Genomic DNA, 27,670 nt, shown 5'->3' on the forward strand with positions numbered 1-27,670 from the left:
TGCGGCATGGTGAGTATGTGGGACGTAAGATTGTTTTCGGTTATCTCAGTCATCTAGCAGTGAATGGATCGTGTTTCTCAATATATCGCAGCAGTATTTCTCGTTGTTACTATCCTATCATGAGGTAGAACCTTTCCTCCCTCCTTCTTCGTCATAGTATAATGGAGAGAACCAGTGAACTTAGGAATTCTATACTACTTTTTAAAAAAGAAAATGACACTTAGTATACTGTAGTGGTCAGGTACAAATTCACGTCGAAATTTGAAATTCAAACTATCATTTCATACATCACTGCTTCCAGTCGCGACGTTACGTAGTAATAGGTTTGGATTATTTAATGAAACTTCTCATCGAAAACGTAACACTTTTGTTTATGCATTTTTATTTCGAGTAGTTGTGTGAAGTGAATTATTTAAATCCTATATCAATGATTCGATTGATATTTCACGTAGCACGTCTTTAGGGACAGCATTTGTGACATCTTCAAGATGAGATATTCGGCAGCAGACTTAATAACTCCTGAAGCAGTTTGTGAAATCATCACAAGAAAAGTGCACAGAAAGGCTGAGGCAGTTTAGAGTCCATGGAGGAATGAAAAATCTCATGCTAGTTCCAATATCATCTGCAAAGCAAACTACAGCTCTGTCTCTCTCTTTGTATGAAAAGATCTTTTCTAAAAACTGTATTTCGAGTGAACAGGCGGCTACTAGTTTGTGTGAGATAGCTTCCGTGTCCACCTTATATCCAATACATGACGATCACGTGACCAGAAATTATTTATTTATTAACTTCATCAATATTTCTTGATCGATTTCCCGTCAGGCATTTGCTTTGGAAGGAAAGCGTCCCTCGCGTGCACGGATATCTGACAGCTCGCTTCATGCATACAGACCACCTGAGATGGCTGTGGGCGTCGACAAGAAGTGTACTTGGATGTGTTGCAATGCAGGGACGATTTTCAGATATCTGTGACGGTGGAATTGCTTGTAATGGGTGTCTCATGACGGCATTTCTTGCGCGAACGGAAAAAAAGCAACGATTTAATTACTTCTTTACAAGATCTGCATCTTCCCAAACAGCAGAGAATGATGAGCAAGAGAGATCCAGCCCCTGCAAACTGAATTTTTTTATAAATAAGCTATATGCCTTCTGGTTTCTAATTGAATTTTCCTTTGTGAGATCCTTCCTTTCCACTGCAGAACTGCCAGTTTCCAGATAGGGGAGGGAGGGAGGGGAGGCTGGTTACTAGAGGGGGAAGGGTTGGTTAATTGATTAATTTAATCAAGTATTCAATCAAACTGATGAGAGTGAGAAGGATATATTCGAACAATCAGACCCGAAAGAGTACCTGTATCAGCTAGGGGGAGTGGGAATTGTTGGTGGTGTCCTGAGGGGCTGGGGGGAGGAGGAGGAGGGGGAGGGGGAGGGGGAGGAGTGGGGTGAAAATAGGTTAAGGATCTGTCAATGAAAAGGAAGGATTATCCCCAGGGCGTCTTAGTCCTCTTAGCCGAACAATAGGTTAAGAACCTGTCAATCAAATGAGAACAATAATTTTGCCCCTGAGTGGGTATTTGCCCTTGATGTTGGCAACCCACACTAACGAATCCCCTCGTGCCCGTTACGTCCCACTAATAAGGCGTTCTTCCCCCCCCCCCCCCCCCCCCCCCCACAGATTGAGTTCAAGGAGCATTACAATTATATTCACGTGTCTATCGATCTAATCGTGAATATTCACGTGTCTATCGATCTACTCTTGACTAGAAGAAGGGATCAGTTGGTCGGACGTGTTCCGAGACATAGAGGGATCACCAATTTAGTATTGGAGGGCAGCGTGGAGGGTAAAAATCGTAGAGGGAGGCCAAGAGATGAATACACTAAGCAGATTTAGAAGGATGTAGGCTGCAGTAGGTACTGGGAGATGAAGAAGTTTGCACAGGATAGAGTAGCATGGAGAGCTGCATCAAGCCAGTCTCAGGACTGAAGACCACAACAACAACATCGATCTACTGGTCACAAATTTAGGTGTACGCCTTTGCATTGCTTCGATGTCTTCCTGTTATCCGACATTGTGGGGATCACAAACTCTCGAGCGTTACCGAAGAGTAGGTTGCACAAATGGTCTGTATGTGGTCTCCTCCATAGATGAGCTGTTTTTTCCCAATTCTCCCAATAAGCCGAAGTCAACCATTTGTCTTCCCTATAGCGGTACTGTAGCGCTCGTTCTATTTGTTGTCGCCTTGCAGTGTTATATCTAGACATTTGATGGACGTGAATATGTCAAGCAGCAAACCACTAATATGGTATCTGAACATTATAGGATTATTTTTCCTTCTCATCTGGATTATCTTCCACATTTTCACGCTTAGAGCAAGCTGCCAAGCGTCACAGTAAACAGAAATATGTTCAAGTCATCCTGTATTTTCCTACTGTCACACAGAGACGAAACTTTCCTGCACACAACAGTGTTATGAGCAAACAGTTGCAGTCTTCTATGATTTTAAGTGTTGCTACAAGATGTAAGTTGCTTAACTCAATAAACAATATTCATTTCTGGGCAATATTTCCCTCTCAATATTTTATTTTTTAGGTAGTCCAAAGCTTGAACGTGTTTTGGGAATGAAAACACGGGTAAGTAGGCTATAATCTGTTTATTATCTGTGCAAATGGCCAGTTTCAACCGTGGCTAATTTTCAAGCTCGTATTTCAAGTTTCACGCTTCATTTCATATTCTAAAATATCTGTGATACATGTGGACAGGTATACATCGTATTTCTGTGCATATGTGGCACAAAATAGTACCCTAGCGTACGTGATTAAGTCCATTAGCCGACACAAACAGCGGTTATAATTAAAACTGTTGTTGTCGGCTAATGGACTTAACCATGTACACTACTGTACTGTTTTTGTGCCACATACACACGGAAATACGATGTATATCTACCTACATGTACTGGAGATGTGCTAGAATGTGAAATGAAGCGTGAAGCTTGAAATTTGGGCTTGAAACTGACCCACAGTTGGATCCGGCCATTTTCACGGATAATACGAGGTCTGCCAAAATATCCCGTAACTTTGTCCACAAGTTTTACTTATTATGGATAGTCCCCTTCGAAATACTCTCCTCCGCAATTGATACACCGCTCCCAGCGCCATTTCCACTTCCGGAAGCAGTCTTGGTACGCCTCTTGCTCCGCCGGGCGAAACGCCGTCTGCGAGTTTTCTTTTATCTCGTTTATCGTTGCAAATATTCGTCCTTTCAACCGGGTTTTCAGCTTTGGAAACAAAAAAAAAAAAAAAAAAAAAAAAAAAAAAAAAAAAAAAAAAAAAAAAAAAGCCCGCAGGTGCGATATGATTGTCTTAAGGAAGATCTCATTTATGTGATCCGAAAGCTCTTCACAGATTGCAAAGCGAAGGTCTTTCTGGGGGACGAACTTGGTATCAGAACGATGCATTCCAAGATGCTGTGTCAGGATTTCATGACATGATCCAACTGAAATGATGCGTACTTGTCCAGTCTCTCGGACAGCGCCATTCACATTCCTGAGACGTCGGTAGACGTCGAAGGGCGTCCTGAATGAGGGTCGTCTTTAACTTCCATCCGATATTCGTAACACCGAATACGGCTTAAGCACTCATCGCTGTAGGCTTCCTGCATCATTTGGTGTGTCTCTGTAAAGATTTTCTTGAGTTTCACGCAAACTTTAATGCAGATGCGTTGATTCTCTAACTCTGCCATCTCGAAATGCGCAAACTGTGCGACATAGCGTTCTATTCAATACAGCACTGAAAAATGACTGACATTAACAATGAAACGTCCGTCAGTTACACATTAAACACAGGCGTCTACAAGGATGCGAACCGCATTCCGGTCCAACTCATGATTGGCGCGAAATTACGAATATTCTGGAATTTTTTGAACAGACCTCGTGAACAGGTTATAACCTACTTGGACCACATTTTCGTTCCCATTTTTTCTTTATCTCGATGCAGGCTCGCCCACCATCTGTATAATTTGCACGCTATTAGTTTGGGACACGCATTGACTACAGATTTATGCCTTGTTAGAACATATCATAAAATCTCTGAATAAAAATGTAAAAACGGGACAATGCAAGATGGCTTCAATATCTTCGAGCCAACACATTTCCAGGAAAATAAGAGCAGCGGAACTAGTTTCTTAATAGCAAGAATTTTAACGGATGAGCAGAAACACTACTTGGAAGAAGGAAGCATTACGAGGCAAACGGAAGACATAAACGGGGGGAATGACGAACACGCAAATGAGCTCATAGTGGAGGAAGTACAGAGCGCGGACGAGCGCCTTTGTGGTAAAGAAGAAACTTAGGAAAGACAAGCAGGACGGCGTGACCACAGTGCGGTATGAATAGTGCATGGGAGTGTTCTAACACCCAGGAGTTTCACGTATCGTGACGTGTCCTACGCACTGCTACAATATATAAATGTGACCTTCAAATGGATAGGCAACCCAACATGACGAAGTCATTAAAAGTCTCATATTTTCAAGGATGAAACCAGTTTTGCGTGATTTCGGTGTCCTGGAATGGAAACTTGCAGTTGCACATAGTTATTCGGAATACTATGAGTAAACACTGAAAAGTTCCACAGAGAGCAGCTCGGAGATGAAGATATCGCTCCAGGCGCCCTCTTCCGGTAACTGGGTCACGTTGGCGGAAACAGCGGAGGAACGTGGTAGCGTAATGAAGAATAATCAAGAAAGCAGTGCATGTTTCCCGTACAGAATTTCAGAAGGGTGACATAACATCACTTGATCAAAGACTCTTGGGATCAAACATTGTCCAAAACACGCAATTAGAGACGTTCTGAAGCCAAAGGCACAGATATTAACCTGGAGATACCTTGAACAACAACAAAATAAGTTACCCTTACGCTCTTGGTAGCATCATGACACTGTGTCCTTGAGGATCAAGTGTGATAGCGTAATGTTAATACACTGGACTTGCATTCGGCAGGGCGACGGTTCGAATCCTCGTCCAATCATTTCGGGAAGTGGCCTTCCTAAATCTCTCAAGGTAGATACCGGCTGATAACCACTGAGAGCGAAGTATGGTGGGGACTTCGTGGACCCCGAGGCCGCTACGGTAGCCTCAGCAGGACCCTGAAATATCATCCCTCACACGCTGATTACAAACGAAAGAAAAGACAAAGTATTTAGAAATAAATTATAACTCGAACTAAGACTCGAAGAATTTAGATATATTGTGGACTCTAGAGGCTCTGTAAGCAGAAATCCGTAGGTCGCCGGTTCGAATCCGGCCCGAAGAAAACATTTTTACAGCTGTAGCTCGGAAGAACAACTGATACAAAAGCTAACGATTGTTCTTCGCGCGAGATTCTCCTTCAGCGTATTGAATCTTCACCTGGGCGACGCTCAACACAAGGAGGAGCCCGAAGCCTTTGCGTGCCACGAGAAGATAATGATTGTTCATAGAGACAAAATGAGTAATATATGAATGATTGAATATTAATACTGTAATCAGTTATATTTTGACAACGATACAGTTTATATGTATGTTTCGCACTGCTGAAAGTATTTTAATACGTGGTATTGTGTTGTAATCAGTGGTGAGAAATAAATCAACTTGACATGTTCAAAAAAATTCCTCCCTCATCTTCCACTAGTCTCTTGTAATTTTTCCTCCCATCTATGTAATTATGTAGTTCTCAATTCGTTCGAGCAATCAATCATTCATGGTATGAAACACAGTCATAGCTCAGTCACTCAAAATGATTCAGAAATTTTACTTGTTAGAATGAAATCAGGCGATGATTCTTCTTCTCTGGAGGCTTGTGCTTTGCGGCAGTCTGCTAATCTGTACAAACAAAATGCCTCGTAATTTTGGGAGCGTTGCATAATCAGTCGGGAAACCTCAGATCAAGCGGATGTTTGGCTTTGATGAAGTTTAACCTTCCGAAGAAGTGATGGAGCTCTTGGATTATTAAATGCAGGTTCGTATCCAGTCTTTCTGAAGTTCCCTTCTGATTAACAACTACGCAATATATCGATGAATATCATTAATTCTCAAATGTCAAATACACACCTTTTGTATGAGGGAGCAATATATATGTATATTTCCCTTTTAACGGTACAATTTCGTCTCAGTTATCTTTTGTCATAAATCTCAATATTCAGATTACAATTCCTCAAACCAAGCTCAGGCTAATCGGCACGAAGACAATCTCGGAAGCTTTTTTTCTAACAACCACCAGGGAGAGTACTGCAAAGAATAGTTATGCGCTCATCGCATAGCTATTGTATGAAACTACTTTGCGCATGGATTAGGCGAGTATGAAGATAGAAAATTAGTAAACGTCATTCAAGGGTAGAATTGTATCAGAATAATTCATCGAATATAAAGAGATATTACAATTGCCCCTCGCAGCGAGCAAAGTTAATGATAATACACTTTGCGGGCTAACAGGAAAAATTTGTTGGGTTGTTTATTCAAAAAAGGAATATTTTGAATTAATAGAATTTTACTATAGAGAATATGGCTAACATGTTAAGACAGTAAGTTACGAGAATACCTAAGCTGTAGCTTTTACATGTACCGGGGTATACCCACATCCCGAGTACATAACCAGGGAAGATGTAGACTGGTCTAATTACGAAAAAGGTCTACCCATTTGGGAACTGGCCTTCACACGGAAACCCTGGAAAACCCGGAAGAATAGACCCCAGCGCAGGTATTAAAAAAGATAGGAAAGCCTAAATCCAGTAATTTTGAAATACAGGCTGATTCAAAAAGAATACCACAACTTTAGGAATTTAAAACTCTGCAACGACAAAAGGCAGAGCTAAGCACTATCTGTCGGCGAATTAAGGGAGCTATAAAGTTTCATTTAGTTGTACATTTGTTCGCTTGAGGCGCTGTTGACTAGGCGTCAGCGTCAGTTGATGCTAAGATGGCGACCGCTCAACAGAAAGCTTTTTGTGTTATTGAGTACGGCAGAAGTGAATCAACGACAGTTGTTCAGCGTGCACTGAGAATCCGCGGGAAACAACTCAGTATGAACTTGACTCGCCTAAGGTGAACGTTTTCTGTGCCATTTCAGCCAATAAAGTTTTTGGTCCCTTTTTCTTCGAAGGTGCTACTGTAACTGGACTACAGTATCTGGAGATGTTAGAGAATTGGCTGTTCCCTCAGCTCGAACAAGAAGCACAACAATTCATATTTCAGCAGGATGGAGCGCCACCACATTGGCACTTATCTGTCTGTAACTACCTAAACGTCAACTACCCGAGGCGATGGATCGGCCGCCAGGCAGCCCGTGACAGAGCACTTCATCACTGGCCTCCAAGGAGCCCTGATCTTACCCCCTGCGATTTTTTCTTATGGGGGTATGTTAAGGATATGGTGTTTCGGCCACCTCTCCCAGCCACCATTGATGATTTGAAACGAGAAATAACAGCAGCTATCCAAACTGTTACGCCTGATATGCTACAGAGAGTGTGGAACGAGTTGGAGTATCGGGTTGATATTGCTCGTGTGTCTGGAGGGGGCCATATTGAACATCTCTGAACTTGTTTTTGAGTGAAAAAAAACCTTTTTAAATACTCTTTGTAATTATGTATAACAGAAGGTTATATTATGTTTCTTTCATTAAATACACATTTTTAAAGTTGTGGTATTCTTTTTGAATCACCCTGTATATAGAAGCTCCATAGATTAGATCGAAGGAAAAGTGCCTCATAGCCAAAAAAAAAAAAAATTTACAATACTGCTCAAAAAAATTTTCAAAATTCTTCTTTCGACGATGTAGCCGGCGATCTCGTTGTGAAGTCGATGGAACAGGAACACTGGGTACGGACAGCGGGTAGGCGACGTACAGCGTTTGGTGGGGGCGGCACGGAGGACAGGCGATGGCTTGTGGTACAGGACAGAAGCTGGTAATGTGCCGTAGAAACAACAAGATGATCTCAGGAACAGATGGTCAGGGACGTGAACATGGAACAGGTTCAAAGTGGAATAAGAAAAGGTTCTGACTGAATAAATCCCTGGAAGAGAGTGGATTAAGGCAACGAAGTCCATATTTCATCGTTGAACTCAAAATCGGAGTGGATTCTTTCTTCCATCTGTACTAGACTGGAACATCTATCAGTCCTGACAGTCGCGAATTTTTTGTAGTCCCCAATACCAAAGTTGTTTTGCATTACAACTGCTGATTGTCCAAAACATTGTCAAACATTTAAATTTTGTTGTAGCTCATATCGAATGTATTCCTCTCAAAAAAATTTTTAAATCTAATCTTCGTTTTGTTGTAGTCCAGGTGGAAGTAGAGCATTGAATCTGTCCGAGGTTTGCTTTCAATTACGAAATTATGCATAAAATTTAAGTTTACACCTGATGAAAATTTTAAACATAGGCATATGACACTGACTCCACAAAAGGAATAATTTCTAGAAAAAAATTCTCTGAAAAATTTTCATTATTCTTATAATTAATTGATTTATAGATCCACCTGCAAATAAATATCATTAATGATGACGTATGTTCATTTAACAAATCATCCACTCGCAGAATCTTCTTCATGCTCTCATGAACATTTATGGAAATATATTTCAACAATTATGTCCATAATATGAAACACACAAACTGCTAATCTTAAAATGGTAATCAAAATTCTTAAATTAATTCTCCTGGTAGAAAAGGCATAATGAAAAATTAAAAAATTATAATAATTTTCTCTCGCGCAACCAGAGAGTTTCTTCAATTGTTTGCAACAGTGACATTATCGACTGTTGCTCCGTTTCACAGTTCATTTGTTTTCTCGCGCGAACAACGCACATCATACACACAGCGTATTTACCTACATATCCCACACTGTTCAAGTTTCACACGCAATTCTCACGTAAGTGCCGTGTCTTGAGGAAATGCATATGCACTTTCATTGTATATCACTGTGGCTTCTGCTCATAGTCCACACTTACAAACACTAATAATTGACAAATTCTTCTACCTATCTTAAAATTTTGTGCTAAACTATCACAGGAGTAATCTCACTGTCTCTTAACCTATCACAGGAGTAATCTCACTGTCTCTTAATCTATCACGGGAGCAATCTCATTGTCTCTTACACTCTAGACAACATAAACATCTTGATATTTATATACACATTTGACTGATAGTCAAATTCCACTCTAAATTCTTCTCCATATTTGGTATCACAGATCTACTATCCATCAAAAAATTTCTTAATATCATTATGCGAGAATAATCCCTTTATTCTTTTCGATTCGGGATATGCCAACAAGTATGATCCAGGATTTGGTATATTTACAATAACATATGGTCCGGTACAAATAAGATTCCATTTCTTTATGTTCTTCATCAGTTTCGAGGAATGGATGTGTCGCCTCAATAAAACGTTTTCTCCAAGATGAAACGTCTGAATCCGGTGAATCCGTTTATCATATGTCAATTTCCGTTGTATTGCCTTTTTAGTTAAATTGACAAGTACGAGTCGAATCTTTTCCTCCCATTTTAAATTCTGGTCTTCAGACTTTGGCAGATGGTTTATCCAGAAGTTCTTTTCAATCTGACTAAACATAAGCTCTGTTGGGGTAAAGTTAGTTGAGGTATGTGTCCAAGAACATAATCCAACGCTGAAATAAATATTCCGGCACTAATATTAAGTCCGAAAGGGACAACTCTAAATTAGTAACTTCTCCCGGCATAGATAAATGCAGTATATTTCCTAGATTCTTCATCCATTTGGACCTGCCAGTACGAACTTCTCAAATCAACACAAATTAAGTACGAAACATCCTGGAAATTTTGAATTAATTCATCTATATTTTCCGGATGAGTTCTTACAGGTGATATTATTTTATTAATCTCTCTCGCATCCAGAACTAATCTTACGTTGCCTCCAGGTTTTGGAACGACTAAGAGCGGAGAACAATATGGACTAGTTGATGGCTCAATCATGTTCCATTCTAACATTCTATTTATCTCCCTTTGAACGGATTGTTTTAAACGCCAGGGGATCGGATAGTGCGTGTAACAGTAAGTCTGATGTGGCTTCACTTGTAGGTGACAAATATACCCTTTAATAATTCCTGGTTTCTCATCAAAAATCTCTTCATATGCCTCTAACAAATAATGAAGCTGCTGCCTTTGTTCTTCGGGAAGCTGATTTGATTCACTAGCTTTTATCATTGTTGTTTGGTTAAAGTCCTCCTGTTGTATCAAATCCTTTGAAAGCTCCTTCCAACGACCGTTTGTAGTGTCAATTAATTGAATTATGGCACCGCGACAATATTTCTCATGCAGCGTTTCCTTTCTATTTAAATCCAGTGCTATCTCTTCTCCATTTAATCTAAATTTAACTATTCCTTCCAAAAAATCAATCTGACTATCGTACTCCTGCATACTCCCAATACCAAGAATACAGTCCACTAATAACTTCTCCACTACAAGGAACGTGCATTTTATTGCTACATTTCCCATTTTCATCTCTAATTGCGTTTGTATTTTGACATTGGGAGAGCGTGCTCCAACAGCTCCGATGATTTTGCAGTTCTGTACCGGCAAATTTGGTAGCTTCTTCTTCCTAATAATTCTCCTAAAAAGAGCGCCTGAGATGACATTGGCGGAAGCGGCTGTGTCTAATATCACATTCGTTGGAACTTCCTCTATTTCAACAAATACTTCCGATACCGGAACACTCGATCTGTCATTACGACACGTTATTAAATCCTTTGTTGACTCTTCAGTCAATAGCTCACCATCATTATATCCTAAAATTGTAATTTTACTGTTTTGCCCCCAACAGATCCCCTGACCGCTCCTCCGGGGCACGATGCGGTCATGTTTAGTTTGACTGATTGTTGCTCCGATTGGTATTTGTCTCTTCAATACTTTAGTGATTATCGGCTGTTGTGGTGAATTCTGTCTATATTGTCTTGCTTGATTCGTGTAATTATTGTTGTTGTTCTGCTGGTGTTGGTAGAACTGTCCTGTGTTGCCATACATTGGATTATATCGATTAAAATTCCTGTTGTTCCTAGAATAGCCCCTCGCTGCACCATTACTAAAGTTTCCATTATGGTAATAATTACTGTTTGCATTTTGTCCATTTCTAAGTCTCCTCGGAGAGTGTAGTTGGTTATGATTATTGTTGCTGCTATCATTACTGCCATTCCCATTCGAGTTGCAGCTCGGATTCGCTTCTATTGCTCTTCTTTGATATGACATTTCTCTTGCCCTTTTATTGTCCTCCTCAATTATATCAATATGATCAGGCGTAGTCAAAAATGAGTCTATATCCTTATAATTTATATATAACAGCTGATTCCTTATACTGGTGGGTAGTCTGGACTTGAGTATCCTAAGTATATCCGGCAAAGGAATCGGTACATCCCAATACAAAGATTTATTAATGTATTTTTCAAAATATCTCTTTAGAGATCCTCTAGAAAATGAGAAAGGCTCAGGATATAATACTTCTTGCCTAAGTCTTTCTTGTACTCCAGCGGACCAATATTTTGCTAGAAAAGCCTGCTCAAATTCCTTATAACATTTACAAGAAGATGTTTGTTCAGATGCCCAGAATGCTCCTGATCCTTGTATGTATCCAGATAGAAAACTAATCTTTTGCCATTCTGTCCAAGATCGTGGAAATAGACCTCTGAAACTTCGAATAAAGACTACAGGATGAACATTCTTTTTGTCAGGGTTAAAGATTTGAAATTGTCTCTGTTTAATCATCTTTTCCTCAACGGTATTACGATTCCAAAAATCATCCTGTTCGTACTCTTCCCTGTGGCTATCCGTCATATCGAATCTAACTTGTGACGTTCCAGTTCTGTCTACATTGGATCTTTACGTGGACGGGACGTCACGCGCAGATTGAGAATTTTGTTTCCTACTTCTCGCTGTTTCTAAATCCTCCTGTGAGAGATTTAGTGATCTTTCGATATTTTCTTTCCAACGCGAAAATTCTTCGCCAAGTTGTTCGCGAACTTCCTTTAACCCTTTGTTGAAAAAATTCTCTTCGGAACTCTCCGAAATTGACTGTAAAGCTACTTTCACAGTTTCTTCTATCGTTTCCGAAGGAAAATTTTGCCGTTCTAATGTCATTTCTGAAAACTTTCCCGCAAGTACATTCACTCTATGCTCCACTGTCGTCTGTTTTTCCTTCACTTCGTAAAATTGATTCTTTAGATTATCTTGGGATTCTATAATTTCAGGTATCATAGCTACGGAACACTGTATGTCCTCTTGAGCTTGTATTACTTGAGGAAACAGTTCTACTTGTTTTTGTATCGTGTCAATTTTGACGGATACATATTCGGTTAGTTCCGCTTTTAATTTACTATTGTTTTCTTCTCATTGTTGGCGGACCTGCTCAATTTGAGCAATAAGATTCTGTTCGGTCCTTTCTGCCTGTTCTTTTATTTCCTGTGTCTGGGTATTTAATCTCTGATCTAATTCGGTAAAGGTTGCTCTTAATTGATTTTGTAATTCTGTTTGATTTTCGGCTAATTGATTTTGGAGTTCATTTTGTATAACGGATAAGTCTCGTTTTACCTCCGCTTGGCCTTCGGCTAATAGAGACAACTGTTGCATAATAACAACTAATGTGTCAACAACACTCCGATCAGCTGTTGTATGAATGTTTTCTGAACCAGCGGGATTATTTATATCGCTACCGCTAGCCACAACAGTCTCAGAATTGCTATCCTGGCCTCTGCTTCTGTGCAAACAGGTGAAGGCTGTTGCACTTCTCGTTGCTGATTCAATGACATTTTAAATGCCGCTCTAGTCAATACCATTAAATAACTGTCAATATCAGGTTCTAGCCACTAAATACTGTTTCAAATTTACTGTTGTAGACACACTTAACTTTCAAATTACTTCACAGATGGTATAAAGTTCAATGTCCAGATACGAAAATCACACAATATACAGTTCTACAATCTAACTACTATCTGGAAAAAGTTCTTTCTAAATTGATTTCAAACTATTTTAACTACCGGATAAAAAAAATTAGATTTCTCTGGCCTTGTTCTGTAGTCTCGGTGTTGTCCAATAGTTGAAATCGTTTCTTGGTATCAGCAATCTTTTACTATGGGCACCGAATCTCTTTTCAGATTAGTTACCTCTGGTTCTCGTTGGTTTTCATGAAACAAAAAATACATATATTATATAACAATCCAAAAGAGTCCTGTCATGGTCGCCACTGTAATTTTTCCTCCCATCTATGTAATTATGTAGTTCTCAATTCGTTCGAGCAATCAATCTTTCTTGATATGAAACACAGTCGTAGCTCAGTCACTCAAAATGATTCAGAAATTTTACTTGTTAGAATGAAATCAGGCGATGATTCTTCTTCTCTGGAGGCTTGTGCTTTGCGGCAGTCTGCTAATCTGTACAAATAAATGCCTCGTAATTTTCGGAGCGTTGTATAATCAGTCGGGAAACCTCAGATCAAGCGGATATTTGGCTCTGATGAAGTTTAACCTTCCGAAGAAGTGATGGAGCTCTTGGATTATTAAATGCTGGTTCGTATCCAGTCTTTCTGAAGTTCCCTTCTGATTAACAACTACGCAATATATCGATGAATATCATTAATTCTCAAATGTCAAATACACACCTTTTGTATGAGGGAGCAATATATATGTATATTTCCCTTTTAACCGTACAATTTCGTCTCAGTTATCTTTTGTCATAAATCTCAATATTCAGATTACAATTCCTCAAACCAAGCTCAGGCTAATCGGCACGAAGACAATCTCGGAAGCTTTCTTTCTAACAACCACCAGAGAGAGTGCTACAAAGAATAATTAAGCGCTCATGGCATAGCTATTGTACGAAACTACTTTGCGCATGGATTCTGCGAGTATGAAGATAGAAAATTAGTAAACGTCATTCAAGGGTAGAACTGTATCAGAATAATTCATCGAATATAAAGAGATATTACACTCTCTCTAACAACCCACCTTCTTCACCGCATGTTAAATCTGAATCTCCATTTCCTTTTTCTTCCAAATGATGCAAAATCTATTTTAAATGATATCATAAGGGGTTCCATTATTGTATCATGTGTTATAAAAATCACTACCAACCACTAACTTCACAAATTCTTTTTTGAAACATATTTTATTGTCTCTTGCCATCACCGGTTTCGAATGGGTTGCTCATCATCAGATGGATGCATTGTATTTACGGGACGAAATGAATGCTATGGTGCCAAGGAATGTGTCCTTGTTGCTTTGAGGGTTGCATTTTTCTCCGTGTTGTACGAAATATTGTATTGAATAAACACAACAGTATTACTATGTCGCGTGCTTTTTACTCTTAGTCACGACTGCACAAATTTCAAAGTGGCTCATCGGTTGCAATTCTTATGCATTATACACTGAACAACCCGATTTTACATTAACATCACCTATTCCACAGGTACTGTAGGCTACTGGTGACAAGAAGGAAGAAACAGCATGTGGTTTAAAGCGGTGTTCACGGGACGTACGTGGAGTGACTCAAACAGGGAAGTCAAGGATAACCTTACTGGGAATCCTCTGTGTTCTTTTCGCGTGCGTGTTACGTCAGCTTCGGGTGAAAATCGTGATTTCTGTGCGTTGATAGTCTCCGCTGGTAGAACAAAGAAGGTGGTTTCAAATATCCGTATTGTCATCGTCTATGTAATTTTCGTGGTGATCCCAAACCACATGAGGTGGAAGCGTGTGATGGTTCATTTTCCGGTCACTGAGAAATGTATTACTGCCTCTAAAACCGCAGGGTGAACAGTTTCGGCCATCAACTCTAAGACTGGAATGACGCATCTCTGCAACCAGTTCGCTCACCAGCTAGCCTTTTTTATTTCAGCTTGACTGCTGCGCCTTGTGGTATCTACACTACAGGCCATTAAAATTGCTACACCAAGAAGAAATGCAGATGATAAACGGGTATTCATTGGACATATATATTATACTAGAACTGACATGTGATTACATTTTCACGGAATTTGGGTGCATAGATCCTGAGAAATCAGTACCCAGAAAAACCACCTCTGGCTGTAATAACGGCCTTGATACGCCTGGGCATTGAGTCAAACAGAGCTTGGATGGCGTGTACAGGTACAGCTGCCCATGCAGCTTCAAAACGATACCACAGTTCATCAAGAGTAGTGACTGGCGTATTGTGATGAGCCAGTTGCTCGGCCAATATTGACCAGACGTTTTCACTTGGTGAGAGACCGGGAGAATGTGCTGGCCAGGGCAGCAGTCGAACATTTTCTGTATCCAGAAAGGCCCGTACAGGATCTGCAACATGCGGTCGTGCATTATTCTGCTGAAATGTAGGGTTTCGCAGGGATCGAATGAAGGGTAGAGCCACAGGTCGTAACACATCTGAAATGTAACGTCCACCGTTCAAAGTGCCGTCAATGCGAACAAGAGGTGACCGAGACGTGTAACCAACAGCACCCCATACCATCAGGCCGGGTGATACGCCGGTATGGATTTGACGAATACATGCTTCCAATATGAAAAAAATGTAATATCTCGTGTTCAGTGGCAATAGCGTATAATACAAAACTGTTAGGGGTAAGTGCAGATATTTCTAGTGATGACTGAGGACAACATATTGAACATCATTACGTCAGTATTTACTTCTTTTGCAGACTAATCATTATAGCTATTGTAAGTTGGATGTTTTTAGGTTGGTTAGTACGTGTGACACAAGCAAACCATTGGAGTTGACTTTGTCCACCCCGGTAGCCGCGCCGTCAGCGCGGTGGAATCCCAAGTGGAAAGGCCCATGTTCGATTCCCGGCCGGGTCGGAGATTTTCTCCACTTGGGGACTGGGTGTTTGTTGTCCTTACGTTCGTGTCGTCATAATTGACGTTCCACTGTTCAGTTGGCTACATGAACTCTTCCCTAAAGCCAATAAACTGGAAAAAAATTATTTTCCCCTGGGCAGCAGATCAGGTACTGAAGTGTGGATGCGTGGATGCAAAAGGACAGTCTATACTGACAGGCTTCGTCCACTTCACGTGTAGAAAACATCAGGTAGTAAATTAAGTGATGTGTTTGCAGGAAGACCGTTGGAAGCCGAGAGAAGTTTGTACTATTAAGGTACCAATGATCACAATATCTGTAATATGCCCCTAGCATCCTGTATGTGCATACTGAGGGGTTCTAGTGTTAGCAGTTCATTTGTCACGGTCATCGACTTTCAGATGGCGCTCAGGAGTCCTGGCTATAAACCCTCTGTTTTTAACTCTTCAGACAGTAACTGTGCTGAGCTTAAAGCCGAACAGTGTTAACAACATTCATTCCAGGGTTACAACCATGCCTAAGCGACGAGTACGTACGCCTGTTGAGCAGCTTCGGCCGCCATCTGAACGGGATCTTATTGTGGGCCTGCGGGAAGCTGGATGGACGAGACAACGGATTGCTGCGCATGTTGGGTACAATGTATCGATGCTGTGTCGCTGTTTTTAGAAGTGTAGACCAGCTTTTGCGTAATACAGGCACACGTCAACATCGACGCATTGTGCGAACAGTGGTGGTCGACCACACATCATACAGGGACGAAATCTGGGCACATGATGCACTTGCTCTGTCATTATGGGGCACTGGGAACTGTCTGCACGCAGCAGGATTATGATCAAGTGTGCCTCTGGGCAGGCTGCCACTGACACCACGACACACCAGGCAAGGCTAGTCTGGTGTCATGAAAGGGTTGACTGGAGAGTAGAACGGCGCTCTATAGTTTTCAGTGATGAGAGAAGGCTCTGTCTGGATGTGAGTGATGGACTAGTGAGCTGCTTATTCCAGAACGCACTGACACGTCGGCGCTTCCAGCCCTGGGTGCATTATGCGCGGAGGAGGGATGATTTGTTCCTGCAGGGTAAAGTAACCAGTGTCTGCTACGTTGCACAGGTTATTATCACCGTGCTACTGGGACGTGATGTGCTTTTTCAGCAGGCAGTGCACGTCCACACACGCCTGCTGCGAGGCAACATGCTCTTCGTGGTCTACATCAACTGCCCTGGCCAGCAGGATCACCAGATCTATCGCCAATTGAACACTGTGCGACAGGATGAAGCGGGAACTTACCCGTATTTCACAGGCTGCAAGAACCATTGCAGAACTGCAACAAAAAGCACAAAATGGTTGGGACAATCTATCACAGGATGCCACATCGGCAACTTTGTAACCGTTTGAGTGCGAGGATACAAGCCGACGTTGCCGCCAGAGAGGGGATGTACTGTGTTTAGATGCGGCTGTTTGACCACCCTTTACTGTGTCATGTCTGTTTTGTTACGCCGGAGCCAAGGTAGCCCCTGAGGACCGGCAACCCATATAACACGACAGAGGATGTGGTTGTCTGTGCCCAAGGCGTACCCAAAAGCACCGTGGTAAACACAGGCTGTTTACATACAAGATAATGGAAACCGACATTCCGAGCACAAATTCCTGCAGGGGGAACTTGAGCCACGGCGTGCAGGAAGTATCACTACGCCGAAATCTGACTGACTGGAGACAGCTGTGTAGGGGCTAGAACCAGGCCCGAAGTTCAGTTCACGCCGGATGCCGACCTCGTGTACTGCGACCGTCGAAGATTACGTCTTCGTCTCGGAATTGGACTGTTACTAGTGTGTGAGTGTGTTACCATGAACATTTGTGGAAAATAAGAAGTGAACTTTTGTTTGCCTCAATTAGGAGACTTTGTTTCGTTATTGTTACCGTTCGTTTGTATGTTCAGCCACCAACCTTGTGAACTTACATCAATAGAAGTTGTGTTTGTGAAAAATTGCTAATTGTCAGTCACAACATGTTTCATTTGGCCTGCATTTATTACAATATACTCCTACAACGATGAACTAACTGTGATGTGACTCGCTCGGCAGTAAAGTGACCCTCCCCTTGAGGATGTTGCATTTTTTTCAGCAGTGTGTTTTTACTTTTTTAGTGCATTTTGCACTTGGTAAGCCTGCCTCATGATCTCTCATTAGTTTCAACATGGCTGTTCTCAAAGTGGTCAGTTCCTTTTACCATTAATCTAATATATTTACGTCTTGAAGAGGCTTCCAAACTGTCTATTCTAAGTCATATTTAGAACTGTCTTTGTGTGTGTGGGGGGGGGGGGGGACAGATTATGTGCACTCAACGGCGAGGTTATCAGCGCAGTATTGTTTCGCAGGATGTCTTCTTACGCCCATGGCTTATAAAACTGTAGCTCTGCCAATTCGCTGGAAAGATCAGAGTGTGACCTCAAAACCCACACGACAGCCATCGTCCATTCTAACGTACGCTGACAGGACAGCCTCATCAGCATGTTGAGTGAGGCCACCAGACATACGCTCTGAGTGTGCAAGGTGACCCTTCCTAGCCCTTGCTTCAATTTTCCCAAGGTGAGGTCATATGTTAGAATACGTTAGAACATGCCAACGATTAATAGTCTATCCTTATGTGCTTCGTTTTGTGGTTGTAAGTTCCTATGGGACCAAACTGCTGAGGTCATCGGCCTCTAGGTTTACACACTAACTAATCTAACTTAAACTAACTTATGCTAAGGACAACATACACACTCCTACCCGAGGGAGGACTCGCACCTCTGATGGGAGGGTAGCCGCGCATACCGTGACACGGCACCAGAGACCGAGCGGCTATCCGACGCGGCTGTGCTTGGTTTCCCCTGACACGGGACCCAGCAGCTTTTCCAACAGATGGCATGTGTAACAGCGGCACAGTTTCAGTGGAGACACTACCTCAAACTTGTTGCTCAGAGGTATGGGTGTAGTGCCCGTAGTTCAGGTGTTTTGGGACTTCTTTGACGCACTGCCGCGAGAAACAAAAATATGTGAGCATTCGTGCTGCCCTTCTTCGTATATTTTCAGCATCCCGTGTTAATGCTACTTGGTAAGTGCCCCACACACCGATAGGTTGAGGACGGCTTTACTTGGTCAATATTTTTAAAATCTTATGGAACTTCTTTAATCACATAAATATAATTCAAGAACTGCTACAGTTCTTTTTGATGCCTTTGAGAGCTCCTCTTGTATTTCGACAGTACTGAAGTACTTGTTCCTACTGCATTTGTCAAAAACTTTTTGAAATTCAGAGATGTAACGTCAGCTCCCCTCTTCACTTTTGACGCTATGTCGTCATATTCAGTTGGCTTAATTTCATCTGGGAAAGTATCAAGCTTCTTCAGTAAGTGAATTCTCATTTTCCCTTTATTATTGTCTTCATTCCCCAAATAGCTTTTCCATCATTGGTCACTGTGCTTCTTATTCTGTGCTTCCTAAAGTGAGAGGTTAACAGTCTTTGTGTAGCATCTACACAACTCTATTTCAATCTCCTGTGTATTTCATCTATCTTCCATCCATTCTTTTCTAACTTTTCTAAATTTCTGATTAATTTTATAACTGAGTGACCTATGTATCTTCTGCTAACTTTAAACGTTTCCAAATTCGTAGTTACTTTATTAATTTCAGTAACCTATCAGTTAATCATGAACGCATTTTTTCGTATTTTCCTATCCTAATACATTTTATACTGTGGTTTCTTAGTACTAGTTTATGCTCACTATCAATATCAGTAACAAGATTACTCATTCAGCTCCTTACTCGATTCCTGTATCTGACAGATCTTCCTTTACCACTTTTCGAAAAGTTTATTTGCAGTCACTAACTCCTATCACAGAATTTTATCTCACTTTATCCTTTTTATTTTCCTCTCTCCAATTGTTTTCAGTTCCCTAAATTCATCAGCGGTAGGAAACAGAAGATCTAAAGTAAATGTTCTAAAGTGAAGATGACTATTATTGTACAGCGTGGGCCTACAGTCTTTGCCCAAGTATCAATATTTGTTTTACAAAAACCAAAGAACTTACAAATTTGTGTTTTACGACTGATGAAAGAATTTTTTGTTACAATGTCGGTAAACATAAACATATGCGCCGTTTTTTGCTCGAAGACTATCTAATCGATTATCGATTTCACGCCCTACATTTGACAACGTTCTTTATGTAACACCAGCAACACCATCTGTTATCCTTCTTCTTAACGTATCCAGATAAGGTACTTGTGTGGCGTAAACTTTGCCCTTTACGTTGCCCTACAAAAAGAAATCTGATGGCGTTAAACCTGCTGATCTACCAGACCAGACAGCGAGACCATCACGCCAAAGCTATCCCTCTGGACACGCTTCGTTAAGAAAATTTCTAGAATGAAGTCTCCAACGTGGTGGAGAATCACATTGGACTGTAAGTCTCTCAGTCGCGGTTCTGCAAAGTGTTCTAGCATATTCAGATAGATGTTGGCTGTTACTAATTTCTCGACAGAAAAGAAAAAGCCAATGACTTTATTGTGCATTAAACGTCACCACACCTTCATTTTAGGGGTATCCCTAGGGTGGTCTAAGACAATGTGTGGACACCCTTCATTGTGCTTGTCAATTTTACCTGATATGTGGAAATTAGCTGGCTCTCCCAAGTCTATCAGAAGTACTATTGGAATGTTGTTTACTCCCGGGGCCTTGTTTCGACTTAGGTCTTTCAGTGCTGTGTCAAATTCTTCATGCGGTATCATATCTCCCATTTCATCTTCATCTACGTCCTCTTCCTTTTCTATAATATCGCTCTCAAGCACATCGCCCCTGTATAGACCCTCTTCATACTCCTTCCATCTTTCTGCTTTCTCCTCTTTGCTTAGAACTGGTTTTCCGTCTGAATTCTCGATATTCATGCAAGTGGTTCTTTCTTCTCCAAAGGTCTTTCTAATTTTCCTGTAGGCAGTATCTATCTTACCCCTAGTGATACATGCCTCGACATCTTTACATTTGTCCTCTAGCCATCCCTGCTTAGCGACTTTCCACTTCCAGTCTCTTTTTTTAGACGTTTGTATTCCTTTTTGCTTGCTTCGTTTATGGCATTTTTATATTTTCTCCTTTCATCACAGAAGTTCAATATATATTGTTACCCAAGGATTTCTACTAGCTCTCGTCTTTTAACCTACTTGTTCCTCTGCTGCCTTCACTATGTCATCTCTCAAAGTTACCCATTCTTCTTCCCCTGTTCTTGTCAGTTCTTCCCTAATGCTCTGTCTGACACACTTACAGCCTCTCGTTCTTTCAGTTTATCCAGGTCCGTTCTCTTAAAATTACCATTTTTTTTTTTGTTGTTGTTTCAGTTTTAATCCGCAGTTCATAGCTAATAGATTGTGGTCAGAGTCCACATCTGCCCCTGGAAATGTCTTACAATTTAAAACCTGATTCCTAAATCTCTGTCTTACCATTATATAATCTATATGATACCTTCTAGTATCTCCAGGGTTCTTCCATGTATATAACCTTCTTTCATGATTCTTGAACCAAGTGTTAGCTATGATTAAGTTATGCTCTGTGCAAAATTCTACCAGGCGGCTTCCTCTTTCATTCCTTACCCCCATCCTATATGCACCAACTACTTTTACTTCTCTTTTCCTAGTATCGAATTCCTGTCCCCGATGACTATTCAGTTTTCGTCTCCCTTCACTGTCAGAATAATTTCTTTTATCTCATCAAACATTTCTTCAATCTCTTCATCTGCAGATCTAGTTGGCATATGGACTTGTACTACTGCGGTGGATGTGGGCTTTTGTGTCAATCTTGGCCACAATAATGCGTTCACTATGGTGTTCGTAATAGCTTACCCGCGTTCCTATTTTCCTATTCATTATTAAACCTACTCCTGCATTACCCCTATTTGACTTTTGTGTTTATAACCCTGTAGTCACCTGACCAGAAGTCTTGTTCCTCCTGCCACTGAACTTCACAAATTCCCACTATATCTAACTTAAACCTGTCCATTTCCCTTTTTAAATTTTCTAACCTGCCTGCCCGATTAAGGGATCTGACATTCCACGCTCCGATCCGTAGAACGCCAGTTTTCTTTCTCCTGATAACGACATCCTCTTGAGTAGTCCCCGCCCGGAGATCCGAATGGGGGACTATTTTACCTCCTGAATATTTTACCCAAGATGACGCCATCATCATGTAACCGTACAGTAAAGCTGCATGCCCTCGGGGAAAAATTACAGCTGTAGTTTCCCCCTGCTTTCAGCCGTCTGCAGTGCCAGCACAGCAAGGCCGTTTTGGTTAGTGTCACAAGGCCAGATCAGTCAATCATCTAGACTGTTGCCCTTGCAACTACTGAAAAGGCTGCTGCCCCTCTTCAGGAACCACACGTTTGTCTGGCCTTTCAACAGATACCCCTCCGTTGTGGTTGCACCTACGGTACATCTGTCTCTATAGCTGAGGCACGCGAGCCTCCCCATCAACGGCTCATGGTATGTAATTTAATTTACATTCTGATGCTTCTGCTACTTGTATGGTTACAGTCAGTTTCACCAGGAATTTTCTGTGTGTTTGTTGTTGATAACTCTACTGCATTTACTTCATTCATTGTTATTCGTGCGCTCCCTTAACCTGAACCGGTAAGAGTCGTCCCAGGATCCCTACTTCAAAACTTGCTCTCTTCTGGCCGTCGCATCTTACTAAATCCTACAATATTTTTGTGTGCCCTCTCCATTTCTATCCTTATATTGTCAACCTTCTTAGACAACTTAGCGTTCTAAAATTTCAGCAAATTGCTGTATCTGCCCCAGGCGGCAATTTCAGGGGATGCCAGATTCATTTTGTTGAAGAAAAACGGCCTTGTTTCATAAAGTGCCTAGCATCCAGAGCACGCTGGTTTATCGATTATTCATATGATTTTGAAACTCATTCCTGTTGGATTCTGAACATTTTTGAACACATTCTACGTTGATTTCTGAACGAAGCATAAGTTGATTTTTGAATGCGTACATAGCGTATGCGATGTCTCTGCCAGGGAAATCCCCGTCGCATCAAGAAATAAAAGGGGACGGGGCTGTGCGAGCTGAGCCGAATAAAGCCGAACTGGTAAATGCCAATCGCTGTTTATGTGGTTGACTGGGTGAGCGAATAATCAGCGTTATTATATGTATTATCGAAATCCACAGATTCAGACTACCAGAGTGGAGATAAAAGACTAACAGGTAAGGAAGATTACTTATGATCTTCTCATTGTACCCAAGAAAATGAAATTTTGACAGAAGTCCCCGTTAGCAGCCGCTTAAGTTCTTCCTCGTAGCGTGGAAAACGCGTTGAGCGAAGACATAATAACGCTTGAACGGAGAATTAACGCGGGATAACTGAAGCGGTGATTGCGGGAGTGTTAGCGAAGTTAACTGGAGAATAGGTTTTGACGGTGGCAGGAATAGTTACAAAATTAGTGATGGCAAGATTGTCCGTTGGAACGAGAAAGAAGAAGGAACGGGGACATCACACAAATTGTATGGAATAATATGACGATTCCAAATTTATTCAAAAATTTCGTACTACTGCCACTACTTTTCGAACTCATGCTTGGGAAACTGGAGCATATGAACTAAATGTGAAACTATTTCCTAACATAAAACTTTTTGCTTGTAGTGAGAGTTGTGGTGTCACCGCCAGACACCACACTTGCTAGGTGGTAGCCTTTAAATCGGCCGCGGTCTGTTAGTATACGTCGGACCCGCGTGTCGCCACTATCAGTGATTGCAGACCGAGCGCCGCCACACGGCAGGTCTAGAGACACTTCCTAGCACTCGCCCCAGTTGTACAGCCGACTTTGCTAGCGATGGTTCACTGACAAAATACGCTCTCATTTGCCGAGACGATAGTTAGCATAGCCTTCAGCGACGTCATTTGCTACGACCTAGCAAGGCGCCATTATCAGTTGCTATTGATCTTGTGATTAATGTATCGTCAAGAGCGACGTTCACCATTTATGGATTAAAGTTAAGTATTCCACCAGCTACGTCCGTTCTTTTCTAAATTCTAATTTCCTTGTCCTGTTCCAGACCTCACGCCAGCCTGCGTGAGCTAAAACGCGTGCCTTTCGGCTTCCTCTTGTATCCCGGTGTTGGCTCTCCTGGCAACCCACAACAAGAGTAATAGACATTTTATATTGGTACATCGTCAATTATATTCCGTCGTGTTATTTACGTAAGTGATGTAGATAAAAATGATCATTTGTGCCAAAACAGTCTCACTTTTTGGCGCGTGTTACAATTTCTGCAACATAGGAAAGGCTTATTTCGTCTTATCTAGCAGACAGCGAAAAAATAGACGTAATCAAATCGAGAAACCACACCACTCTTGGGTACTTTTCGTATTAATAGCGTTTTCTGTATTAGACAACCACATTTTGTTTGTCGTTTGACGAACTTTGATGAGGTAATCGGTTCCTTAGCAGAAAGGAAAGCACGAGGGTGCAAAGCTGTAACAAGATTAGAAAGAGAAAATGCTGGGACCTAAGGATTGAAGAAGTGTGTCGCTAGTTTTGTAAAACCCTCGTCGCCACTGTTGTGGAGGCAGAGTTTCCGCTGTTGTTAGGTAGGCCGAGTTTGTGAGTTCGCGGAACGACTTCCGGTTCAGTACACCGCCAAGACAATTCCTCCCTGCCACTACTACACAGCTATCCCACAGGATCAGGTAACAGCATCCGAGAACGAATGTTCTACAACACTAACAAATTAGTAACAGTCACACAAATGAGTTAAAAAGGTTTACTTGTCTTTGTGACTTGTTGAATAATGAAATCTGTGACACTGCATGTAATATAACATAAAAAAGGCCCTCATTGGCTAAGTGCAAATAACCGTAGGTAAACTTCACAGTACACAGCAAATACAATCTACAACAAATGTCTGTTCACTTTCAAGAGTTCACTAAACGACTTTCGCTGTCTAAGTAAGCCCTGGACGATGATCTATAGCCAAGTGGGCGAGATCTGCTCACCTGTCTTCCGAGTTGGCCTCTGTCAGTTGTCGTCCGGTAATTGGCGGATTGTACTCGGCCGGCCATTGGCCGAGGCGAAGTCGATATCTTGATCAAAGCGCCGCCCGCGGCGCTGGTGGAACTTGCGCCAGTGGGGAGTCTCTATGGCACTGGCGCCAGCTGGTTTTATGTTTCCTGTACTTATTTTTATGTCACTTAAAAGAGAACGTTATTAACTAACAGGTAATAAAGAGTGCAAATTTTCTGGAGAGTTCTTATTCTGCCGGTCACAAATAACCCACTCCCACAGTATTAATTGTGAGGTTTTTTTCTTTTTTTTTTTTAAGGGGAGGGGGTAGGACGTCAAACCGGCCGCCTGGGAGCAGGCGAGGCATCATAGGACATTTTAATTTTCACTGTCCTGAGTATAGGTTTGAGGGCATTACGAAAGAAATATGCACGTTTGAACTCCACAGAGCAAAAAACAATGACGTGCAATAGAAAAATGTTTTAAGGAAGAGGCGTGGCACTGCGCTTTGGCACGCTTAAGACCAAATAACATGTCCTCGAACATATATGTTTTATATATCAAATTCTTCAGAAAGATGTGCCCTACAAAATGAACATATTTTTGAAAAACCGATTTTTTAAAAATTTTTGACGTCCTATCACAAACGCTCGTGCGATGGGAGGGGTGGGGGAGGGGGGTGCGGGCGGGCGCCACTATCAAGTTTCTGCCCCGGTTCGGAAATATCGTAGATCCGTGGCTGCCGCCGCAACTCTCAGCTTGCGAGAGCGCTTTCCTGTGTGAAAAGTGCAAAGCAACATTTTCAATATTTTCACACTATCGGTACATTACCGATATTAACAACGGTCTCTGCATTTATATGTGAATAAATTAATAGAGAGTTCTCTTGCTTTCATAAACCTTCTTGTGATCTGCTAATTTCAACAATTCGTTGGCCGTTTATATCCAGCCATTTCATTAGTTTCTCATCGAGCAAGGCACTTCCTTATTGATTCTAGCAGATAACCACAGATATATACAAGGTGATTCAAGAAGATATGCAAATATTTTAAAATGTTATTCTACAAGTAAAACTAAAAAAAAAGTTCATATAAACATAGGGCCGCAAATGTTTAGCTACGGAGTTTCGGCTAGTAAAAGATTTTGCCTGAAGCAACTTCGCTAATATGAAGTCATAGCAAAACAGTATGAGGTTAAAGTAAACCACAATTTCCTTTTATTTTGTTCTTATTGGTCTGGTGAATGTAATAAAACATGTGCCAGACGTGTAGCTGTAGTAAATTTCCAGAACATCCAGAGAAGCAAAGATTATTACACAAGTAAATTTGTTTACTTTCCATTAAGAATGCAGAAACGTTTAAGTCATTGTTGGCAACCGTTAGTGAGTTGTTTCAGCCAATTCCTAATCCTGAAACGACACAGTTTTCTGTATTGTTCAGTAGCAGAACATATTCGCCTGCTTAGCTGGGTGGTAACGTGCTTGCCTCCCAAGCGCTGGGTCCGTGTTCGATTCCCGGCTGGGTCGGAGATTTTCTCCGCTCGGGGACTGGGTGTTGTGGTATCCTCATTGCGGCCGCAAGTCGCCCAATGTGGCGCAGACTGAAGTAAGACGTGCACTTGCCGACCGAACCCGAATAGCATCTCCCAGCCAACAATGCCATACGATCATTTCGTTTAGTCAAATATCATAATAACAACAATGTATTTAAGTGAAACCACATAGTAAATGTTGTAGTTTGTAGATTATTTATGAAATATTAATGCCTTTCAAATTTACGACAAAGGAATACGCCGATATGGTGTTTATTTATGGCAAGTGTGATGGTAATGCTACGGCTGCAGTTAACGAATATCGCGTACGCTATCCAACTCCGTAATTCTGTCAGAGACAGCAAAGGACTTGGAAGAGCAGTTGAACGGAATGGACAGTGTCTTGAAAGGAGGATAGAAGATGAACATCAACAAAAGCAAAAGGAGGATAATGGAATGTAGTCAAATTAAATCTGGTGATGCTGAGGGGATTAGATTAGGAAATGAGACACTTAAAGTAGTAAAGGAGTTTTGCTATTTAGGGAGTAAACTAACTGAAGATGGTCGAAGTAGAGAGGATATAAAATGTAGACTGGCAATGGCAAGGAAATCGTTTCTGAAGAAGAGAAATTTGTTAACACCGAGTATAGATTTAAGTGTCAGGAAGTCGTTTCTGAAAGTATTTGTATGGAGTGTAGCCATGTATGGAAGTGAAACATGGACGATAACCAGTTTGGACAAGAAGAGAATAGAAGCTTTCGAAATGTGGTGCTACAGAAGAATGCTGAAGATAAGGTGGGTAGATCACGTAACTAATGAGGAGGTATTGAATAGGATTGGGGAGAAGAGAAGTTTGTGGCACAACTTGACTAGAAGAAGGGATCGGTTGGTAGGACATGTTTTGAGGCATCAAGGGATCACAAATTTAGCATTGGAGGGCAGCGTGGAGGGTAAAAATCGTAGAGGGGGACCAGGAGATCAATACACTAAGCAGATTCAGAAGGATGTACGTTGCAGTAGGTACTGGGAGATGAAGAAGCTTGCACAGGATAGAGTAGCATGGAGAGCTGCATCAAACCAGTCTCAGGACTGAAGACCACAACAACAACAACAACATCCAACTCGGAGTATTTCGAATGCACGAACCATTCGTGGAGTATTTTGAATGTTACGGGAGACAGGTACACTACCTAGCGTTCATAACCAGTATGAGCGTTCGATACGTGAAGACGATGATGCGGATATTATGGATCCTGTTCAACGCAGCCCGGTTACCAGTACACGACGT

This window comes from Schistocerca americana, chromosome 6 (assembly GCF_021461395.2).
Source record: "Schistocerca americana isolate TAMUIC-IGC-003095 chromosome 6, iqSchAmer2.1, whole genome shotgun sequence".
Classification (NCBI taxonomy): domain Eukaryota; kingdom Metazoa; phylum Arthropoda; class Insecta; order Orthoptera; family Acrididae; genus Schistocerca; species Schistocerca americana.